Raw genomic sequence first — 9,783 nt, 5'->3', positions numbered from 1 at the left:
AAACTGTGTGGTATTCAATGTCTACATTATTCAAAATATTTAAAGCCATAATAAGATATAGCAGTAGGAATTTGTATGAGTTGGGAAAAAAGAATACATGCTAAGGTTTTAGGATGTAATCTTGACTGATACAGATTAGGTGACACTCATTTTTCTCAACCCTGTCATGTGCTGGAGATTTTCTGTCTGTAAAGGAGGTCTTTTAAAGGAAGTCCTCCTTTGTTGTGGCCAAATCTGATCATCCTGAATGCATAACATTGGAAACCACACATGTTTGTATGGCAAAAAAATGCAAAAGCAAAAATTACAGCAAATTCTAAACTCAAAGCACATATTTCACAAGTCTTAAATACTCTACATTTAAATAGGAAAAAGAAGGAGTTGGTAGAGAATGTTGTTGAAGCTATTAGAAAAATATCACTAGTCCTTATTCATGTTTTATTTATGTACAAAGTTTCCCAATCCACAGTTTTATGAATCTTTTCTTCTTTGAATACATCTTACTTAGGCCCATGTTCAGCAAAACATTTAAATACAGACATGAAGTTATTTACAGGCAGTCTAACTGCCCGTGATTCGATTGAGTCATAGAGGAGCAAAATGATCACCAAAGACACTATTTATGGAAAAGACTTGGGAAACCATAACTTCCTGCATTACATAAACTTCCTGAGTAAACTAGAAACTGAGATAGGTTTGGCTCGTGTTCTTCTGTATACAAGGTCTGCTAATGCACAGAAACTGGCACAGAAAGGCTGACTCAAATGAAGGCACCGCAAGGGGCCATCGTAGCTGCATCTCATGTAAGTGCAGGAGCTGGAGGGATGATGGAGTAGCCCTTGAAATGGGACCTGCACTGCTAAGACTCCTGGCCGAGACAGCCTGGGACTGACTGGCTGTCATTATCTGAACAGCAAGTGTTACTTTGGCTGGAAAGAGCTATCCATTTTCTGGAAAATTCCCTTCCTACTGTTCTATGAGCTCTGTGGAGTTTTGCCAGCAGGAGCTGTGCTGTGCAGACTGAGAAATTCCTCCTCTTTTTCTTTTGTTTAAATAGAGTAGGAATTAAAGTAGATTCAAAGTGGATCAACCTGCACAACTGTCAAATCCATGTGAAAACGACAACCTGGTAGTCAACTAGCCATAGCTACATAGTTACATAGCTACAGTAGATCCCATGGTATGCTGATGGAAGTCAGGTTATTAATTCTTTTGTCTGGGACAAAATCCAACATGCTTTATTTTCTGCGTCCTTTAAGCTCTTTCCTGAACTTCCAGTGAGAAGCTGAAGTAGCTTTCTTTATGTCTTGAGCACTGTTGCTTGTGTGATGCCCCAGGAGATGATAAACTCATAGGAAGCCATGTGATTCAAATGTACATACCTGTGGGTAAGACCCCTCTGAGATCCTTCACAGTGCTTAAATGCAACTGCTGTAGTTTTTCTCAAGAAGAGCAGAAGGAACTGAAGAAAGTAAAAGCTGAAATGGTATTAGCAAGTCTTCACAGAGTGGACAGAAAAGGATACTGTGCAAGCAGAAATTTCTTCTGACTCAGCCTAGAGTTGATCTAGCTCACAAAAACACATGTATTACAACATTTTAAGAAGTACAGCAAAGCCCATTTCTGCATTCTTGGGTGCTTCTGCTAAGTCCAAAGGACAAAATTGCTTCAGCATAGTCCATTGTTTGTTTTGGAGTCTCAAAGATTAAAGATGTCTATAAGTGCTTTTAATTCTCATGGTTATTGTTAAATATTTCCTTTTATTATCATAGCAGCTACTGCTTACCAAAAAACAAAAAATAAAAAAAAAGGTGAGTTCTCAAGTGCACCCTCACTGTTTCCTGTCTCTGAGCATAGGAATGTTCTGTGCGTGAGGAGACTCCGACTCACATGTCCCAGGAGAGCAGCCTGACCACCAGATTGCAGGCTGTTTTGGAGGCAGGCAGTCTCCACCCTTCCTATTGAAACTGTGCCATGCTGCAGAAAATAATTTAAGTTCATTGGTCCAGAGAAAGAGAAGGGGGGTCACAGGGAGTAGAGAAAGCGTAAGCATGACTGTTCTGGTTATAAGGCACCCGTCTGACAGATAAAGCCTTAGATTCTCTTCCTGGCCTGCTTCTTAAATATTTCGTATAAATAGTCACTGGATAAAATGCAGAAACAGATGTTTTGAATACCGTACTCGGAGGTGCCTGATTTTTCCCATGCTCTATATAGGAAATCTAGACACAGAACAAAAGGTTCTGAACTCCCTTCTGGGAACCCTTTCACTTTGGCACTGTGGGGTTGAAGTTCTGTGTAACTAATTCTCATATTGGACCTGATCCTCAGGCTATCACTTCAGAAGTCTGTTTCAGGGATTCACAGTCTCCATGATATTTCCCTTCCCAGTGTATTTGGCACTGATGGTTCTTTTGTATTCCTTCTTACAAGTGCTCCATTATTCCTTTGGCTCTTCTGGATAGCTTTAAAATGAAAAGCTTCAAAAATCAGGTCATACTTTATCTTTGACTAGGGTACATTTTTGTTTTGACCTGTTACAGAATGCAGCCATTTTCCCATCACAGAAGCTTGACTATGCCTGTTGTCAGATAACAAGCAAGATTGGAGTTGAATTTCTAATCAAAACCATTTGTGATACAGTTTGGTTTTATGCGTTTCCCCCAAACATTGCCTGCATTGGAATAATACACACCCTTACAGATGATTTTTTGGATTGTATTTGGAGAAAAACTGACTTTGAAAAACGTCTGAGGAAAATCACAGGAATCTTTCCCTGCTCCACCCATTCCCCACCCCCCTTTTTTAAACTAGAACATTCATGTAAGCAATGTGAACAATATTTTTGGCTTTTGGGGGGTTCAGTTTCTGACCTAAACTTCTACAGTTTTGCAGTGATTCCTTAAGCCTGACTGGTTGGGCATTCTGAAAGGGAGCACTAGGAAAGGATCTATGTGCAGTTCTTCATGACCAGAGGTGTCTCGCTGGCATGAAGAACATTTGGAAATGGCTGTGGTGGTGATATATGAGTTGCAGGACAGCAGTGAGAGCAAGAAGTGGCTGATTTTCAAATACTCTTATTTAAGAAATGAGGTTTTATTTCTGATGGGTGAAATTTTTAGAAATTATATTTATAATTTGGATTGCAAATCAATAGCATTGAATTGTGTGTGTAGAGGTCAGCCTCTCTCAGGTCTCTAAATACCTTAACAGTCCTGTTTTTAACAAAGGAAAAACAGTGTGGGCTAGTTTTGTGAGTTACCCAATTTGTTGGTTTCATCTGCTTTCTGGTGGACATCTGTGTGTGTCTGGCACGTTTGTAGGCAAGAAGGATTCTAGGTGAGATTAGTAAAAGGGAACAGACAACAAGACCAAACATTTCAACTTACAGAGATGTTTAACAGGAATTTCAATATAACACCAAAAAACGTTTGGACCTAGTTTTCTCGGGAAGCTTTGGCAAAGAGCATTCAGTTTCCTTCAGAATTGCCATGCCTTGATAAAGCAGCCTGAATGTGTGCTGCCACTCTTGAGCAGGGTTATTCTTTGGTGGCCCAGTGCTGTAAGGTGCCTCATCACACTTTGTTTGAATGTTTCTAATGGTGGTGACAGATGTTTCATTGAGTTGCAGAAAGTGAGCTTGGGTTGGTGCTTCAGGAAGCATTTTTGAGGTGGTGAGAAGAGCTACTAGCACAGGAAAAATTTGCTTTAGAAGAGTTTTCTGTAGTGCCAGAGCATTCTCTCTTTTGGCCAGGCCACGGCGTCTCATCTGATCACTGGGCTTGCCAAGACACAGAGGAAAGAATTTGACTTCAGTGGTTCACAAATTACACAGGTGCCAGTATGTCCTTTCCAGTCCCTGTTCTGGAAGCAACTCCTCCATCTCCAGTTACACATGAGCACTCTAACATGCTTTATTACTTTCTCAAGCTGCAGCATATTTCCCAGGTTCATTTGTAGCATTTTCCTGGATTGAACCTGGTTCCAAACATAATAGTATGCTGGCTTTATCCCCATTCAGCATTCAGCTTCAGAAGAAATTATAGGAATGGGCAGTGGAGGAAGACAGGCTGGGGCCTTGTTTTGGTTACAAGATCTAGGCAAACAACTGAGTGTTTTTTTGAACATTTGTACAATAAAAAGTATGACTAGGGAAAGGTAACTCACAACAGATGTGATTCCAGAAGTCTGAAATCCTGTCATAGGGAAGGACGGAAGGAAGAAAAAAAGAGAAATATATTTCCAGGTGCCTTTCAAAGCCTCCATTGTCACACATGAATGGTGAAACTCTAATTAGAGATTTAAATATACCTGGGGTCAGGAAGAAGTGGCACCCAGAATATTTTTATTTTCCACTATATACAGGCATGCAAGAGAAGCATTATTTGCAGCTGTACCAGGTAGACAGAGTTTTATGTTGTTTCATCCCAAAACATAAAAACAAATACTGATCTGAAGAAACACAGCCACTCTGGAGGAGGAGACAGTAGCTATTTCATTGCACAAGACATTAACACTATAAAACAGGACAGACACCCAAAAACCTCCCCTTATCCTGCATAAACACAGACTAAGAACATGATATAGTTAACTAGCGTTGAATTTTAGAGATATACTAAATTCAATACTTCCAGAATTGTGGGAAATGTCCTGGGAACATTAAAAAGATATCACATGTCCAATTGGTAATTTTATTTCTCATTTGAAGGTTTCCATATCCAACAGTATGGGCACAACTTTACGATGAAGTGATGAATTTTAACAAGCCTTTCTGGATTCCAAGTTTGCCTTGGTCTTTTATCAAAGGGCTCAGCAGAGTTTATGCTATTTAGCTGTGAACCATAATAGTAGCAAATGAAGAAGATAGTGAAGATTTATACAGCTTTATATTTAATATGGGGAGTTTCTAGAAGGAGTCTGCAAGTAGGGACTGTTGCCCAGGCTCCAAGCTTTGGCCAAGCAGTTCTTGGCAGGCTTCAGAGAGGGTGGTGAAAATGCAGCTTTAAGCCATCCTTACATCATCCCAGGGCTGTCTCCCTGCCAGTGTGGTCCCTTGTGTAAACTGTAACACCAGCAGAGCTACTGAATTTTGCAGGAGCTACCACTATACCAAATAAACTACTCTGGTAACTGGGAATCCATAAGAAATAATCTTGGCCCAGCCATTTCTAAACTGTACACCTTTCACAGGGGCTCAGGGAAGGGAGAGCCATTGCAGTCTCTGCAGTGGCTGCAAACCAGCTGGGGCTTTGTCATCTGCACTGGCTGATGTGCAAGGAGCTGGCTGAGCTGCCTCACAGACAGTGATAATGTGGCAAAAAACCAGCTTTAAGTGTCTGGAGGATCTGGCCCTGCGTGTGCATATGCAGATGCATGTGATGTCACTGAATGTCCCCTGCTCCCTGCAAAGGTCACTTTGTGTGAGAATTTTCATTTGCTTCAGAATGAAGCAGCCTTGAGAATGTAATGGAGGAAATTAGGTTTGAAATTTGTTTCCTAACATCCATGAATTGCAGCACCAAGCTAGGGGGAAAGCATTCAAATCTCTCTCTGCCCTCTTGGATAGAATTCTGTTTGTAGCTCTGTAATAATCAGCAGACATCAGTGTCTGCTACAACTGAGTATTTTTGGTACCTAATTGGCACTTAGATACTAATGTGATAGGAGCTTTAGAAATAGCTAAAGCAGATAAATATTGCTTCTTTCCCTGTGTGTCTGTATCGTCTGTGTGAAGCTGTGTATTAATGTGAAAAATTCCCTGTTGATTTTAATGGGATGCATCTCTCTGTAGAGAATTTGCTTCTTTCAAAGCTGCAGTAATGTATAGAAGGGATTTTTTTGTGTGTGCTGTGAACATCTAGAACAAATTCCTGAAGTATTATTTGTGCAGAAACTGTGAATGCTCCCAGCTTGCAAATGAAGTCAAAGCCTTGTTAATGTTTACAGTAAAACAGCTGTTCTCAGCATTTCTCCCTGAGCCTCAGCTACTTTAGCTTTGCCATACTCAGCCTTACATCATAGCAGCTGCAATAATAAGAGCCTGAAAGAGGTCAGAAGCAGCCAGTCCTGCTAAACCACACCTTTGTTTAAAAGAGATTTTGGATTGTAAAATGTCTCAATTGCTAAATTTTTCAGCCTGACTGGACTCCATGCATGGGCTGGGTCTTCAAAGACCTAGCTCACCAAATGCACATAGGCACTGCAGAGTAAAGCAGAACACAGGCTCTTTATACATTTTCCTGGGAAACTTTCTGTGGATCCAGGCTGGGAAATGTTCCAAGGCTTCACAGAACTAAAGATAACAGTAATAAAAAATTGGACTGGAGCACACTGACTTTTAAATGAAATAGCTTAGCCTAGTACCCTTGCATGGCAAAGCCTTCATAATTTGTGCAGCAAGACTACTAATTTACACAAATGAAAGTAAGATCACTACAGATTACTGAATTTTAACAATTAGCAGGTATGAAAACAAACAACATTCTAGGAAAAGAAAAAAACCATCATCATGTAGGTTGCTTTCAAGACTATATTTTCTTTGTAAATATTTGTGATTGCTCAAATAAGAAATGCTCCTGGCTATGTTTCATAAAATTAATTAGGTGTTAGCAGAATGTAAAATAGACCATTGCCCTGCTCGGTCTTCTTTTCAGAAATGAAAGGGCACAATTTTTGTGCTGTGTATGAAGTGTATGGTCTATTGATTTCTGCAGTGTCTGCATTAGATGTCTTACATGTAATTTACTGAAACCTTTTCTGCTCAGTAGCAGAGATAGCATGTAAAAGAAAATGTGTTCATTGCTGCTTTATTGCATTAAGTAGGAATTGGGCAAAATATGTAATTTTTTTATTTTACTGACAATAAAAATCTGAAAATCAAAGTAAGAAGAAGATAGGATTTGTACAGTTGAAAAATTCCAAATAAATTTATAGGTACGAGCGATTATTTTAACAGCACTTTCACAGTTAAAATTGAGTGTGAACATTGCGCTCACATGACAAATACCACCTGTGACACCACGAGCAACCTTTACTAGTCTTGTGATTCACAGGCTGCAGTCACAGACTGTGAGATGATGTCACTGATGTCCTAGGTTATGGCAATAGGTTGGGATAGAGGGGCTATCACAGGTGGACTGCTTACTGAGTTTAGCAGATTCCACAGCACTTTGCCATCAAAAGGACTTAAACCCCAAATGTGCTTTACAGTACAAGAAAGAGAAGAAGAAGTAAGCAAAGGAGGCCACACAGAAGAATTTGTAGCTTTCATTGATACAGGTACTTCTAGTTGATACTAGATACTTTTATTCAGCAGGACTGCAAATTCCATTGATACATTGTAAAGACAGTGTAAAGTGGAAATTGTTGTGTCAGAATTGTAATAAATTGGACCATAGTTTCAGTAATGACTCATAATGATGGTGAATTACTTGCCTTGAAATAATTCTTTAGAGATTGTTATGATTTCAGGTTGTAGTTGTATGAGGTACTGACCAGCAAAATAAAATACACACCCTTTCTTGAAGAGTGTAGAGGCTAAATGTACAAGAACTATGAAAGGCAATAAGATGAGATGTAATAGTCAAGCAAATTATTCAAAGTAATCATAGGTACAAATGGTACTCCATGCTTTTATCACAAAATCCTCTACTGCCTGGGGAAGAACCCCAGCCTCCAAAAAACCAATTTTATTGGTACCTTCATACATATATATTATGTATACATCTATAATATGTACATATATATTTTGTATACATAATTTAATGATGAGTGCTTTTAAAATATGCACATATCAATGGCATAAACCTTTTGTAACTACACACCTGGGCTAAATATTACTTAGCTGTGTGCATTTTTCTTTGAGTTTCACTGGTGCATTCAGAACACGATCAGTTTGCTCTTGTGGCATAAATTGTCACCTGAACCCCTGAATAAAAATATTGCTTCTACTCTGTCATATAGAGAGAATATATTCTGACTCTCGCTCTAGGTACAAATGTGTCTGTCACATTTGAAAAGGCAACAGTTAAATACATGTTTCTGCTGTCAGAAATGCAGCAGTTAAACCCTAAATAATGTCTACAGGATTAAGATCCAAGTACTCTACAAGAAATCTATATGCAGTAATCTTTCCACATTTCCTCTCTATCCCTATCATAGACTATGGAAGACAATTTAAGAAGAGCTCTAGTATGTATGCTCATTATCTCCATTTTCGGGTAAGTGGAGCAAACAACTTCACCCTAGCAGATTAGTAGCAAAATAGTACACATCCCTCTATGCTAAATGAATGAAAAAAAGCAGGATTGAGTCAGAATGGGGGCAGAGGGAGAGAGACAGGAGGATTTTTTTTAAAAGAGTTTTCTGAATAATCAGGAAATCCAGTGAGACAAACAGAATGTGTAGAGAACAAGCCAGAATTATCAAATTACCATGACAACCATAGGCAAGAACCCAGAGAGAATCAGGTAAAGATATTACAGTAGAATTACAATTAACTTCACTTTTTTTTTTTAATAATACTCCCAAGTAATCAAAGAAGAAATATTTCCTTTGGCCTAGCTCATTGTGGTGCAAAGGCTTGTGAAATACAGCCTTGTTTGTAATTTTGAAATTGCTTTGTAAATTTATACAAGTAACTTTTATCTTTATTTTAATATGCTGATTGTTTTAACCATCAGAATCTAATGTCAGATACAAAACTCAGAATCACATATGCTTTAATTTGCTTGAAAATATAAGCTAAAAGAAAATTCAGAAAAGGTAGAGGGGGTGTGTGGATATGTGTGTGTACACACACTTATAGTGTGTATTTCTCTGTTACTCCTTAAAAATTCCTCATGTATGTTTTTCAAATGACTACCTTCTTCATTCAAGTCTTAGATTAACACCCAACCAAAAAGCTTGAAATCTGAATACAGTAAAAAAATAAGTAAAACCAAAGTGGAGTGAAAGTCAAATAAGTAAGAGTGGTGGTGTTTATTTAAAAATGCTACAGGTTAGCCAGCAGGTAGTTAACCAGATTATCTGTTGAATATGGTTTGACATTCTATTTTAATGTTTCATTTCATGTAACACTGTTCACATATATTGGAAAGATAGAAGTATAGAGTTCTGAAAGGTAGAGATCCATGTTTAGAGACAGAAGGGAGGATTTGTTCACAGGGGGGGTGGTTGACTTTTTTTCCCCGGGTTTGAACAAAGCTCTCAGACTGTTAACACTTGAGTATACAAAATTCCCCCAGTGCTTTGTCTTTCCTAGTGTTTTGTGCCACTATCTAAATGCGTATTGCATTTTACGTGTGCCTGTAAACACAGATGCATGCCCATACTGATCTTTTGAAATGCTGCCCTGAAGTTTGCTGCATGGTCAGGGAGAGCAGTGATGCACTCCATTGTTCCCTGCTATGATGTCATGCTCAGACTTCGCCTCGGTGAAACAGAATTCAGTTTACTGCTCTGCAGCAAAATGTCTTTAGGGAAGACAGATCTATTGCTGTGGCAGAGATGGAAAGAAACAATGTGAAAAACAACAAAAAAAGACAACATAGGGAAATGAATATAAATTCTGACTAAAATATTTGCTGCCCATATTTTTCTCTACATCTTTACAGAAGTAGATATGCACACTCATCTATACACACATTCAAACAGTGCATAGCTCAAAGGTGTGTTTATTTTAATCTTGGGAACTAGGACAAGCTGAAATTCATTCTCAGGACTTGCATCATCAGTAAGGTTGCTCTTAAACATGCAGTCTTATATCACATTGTTCATTCTTTT

Source organism: Passer montanus, unplaced genomic scaffold, assembly GCF_014805655.1.
Source record: "Passer montanus isolate IOZ18808 unplaced genomic scaffold, ASM1480565v1 scaffold18, whole genome shotgun sequence".
NCBI classification, from domain to species: domain Eukaryota; kingdom Metazoa; phylum Chordata; class Aves; order Passeriformes; family Passeridae; genus Passer; species Passer montanus.
Note: the sequence above shows the minus strand (reverse complement) of the source record.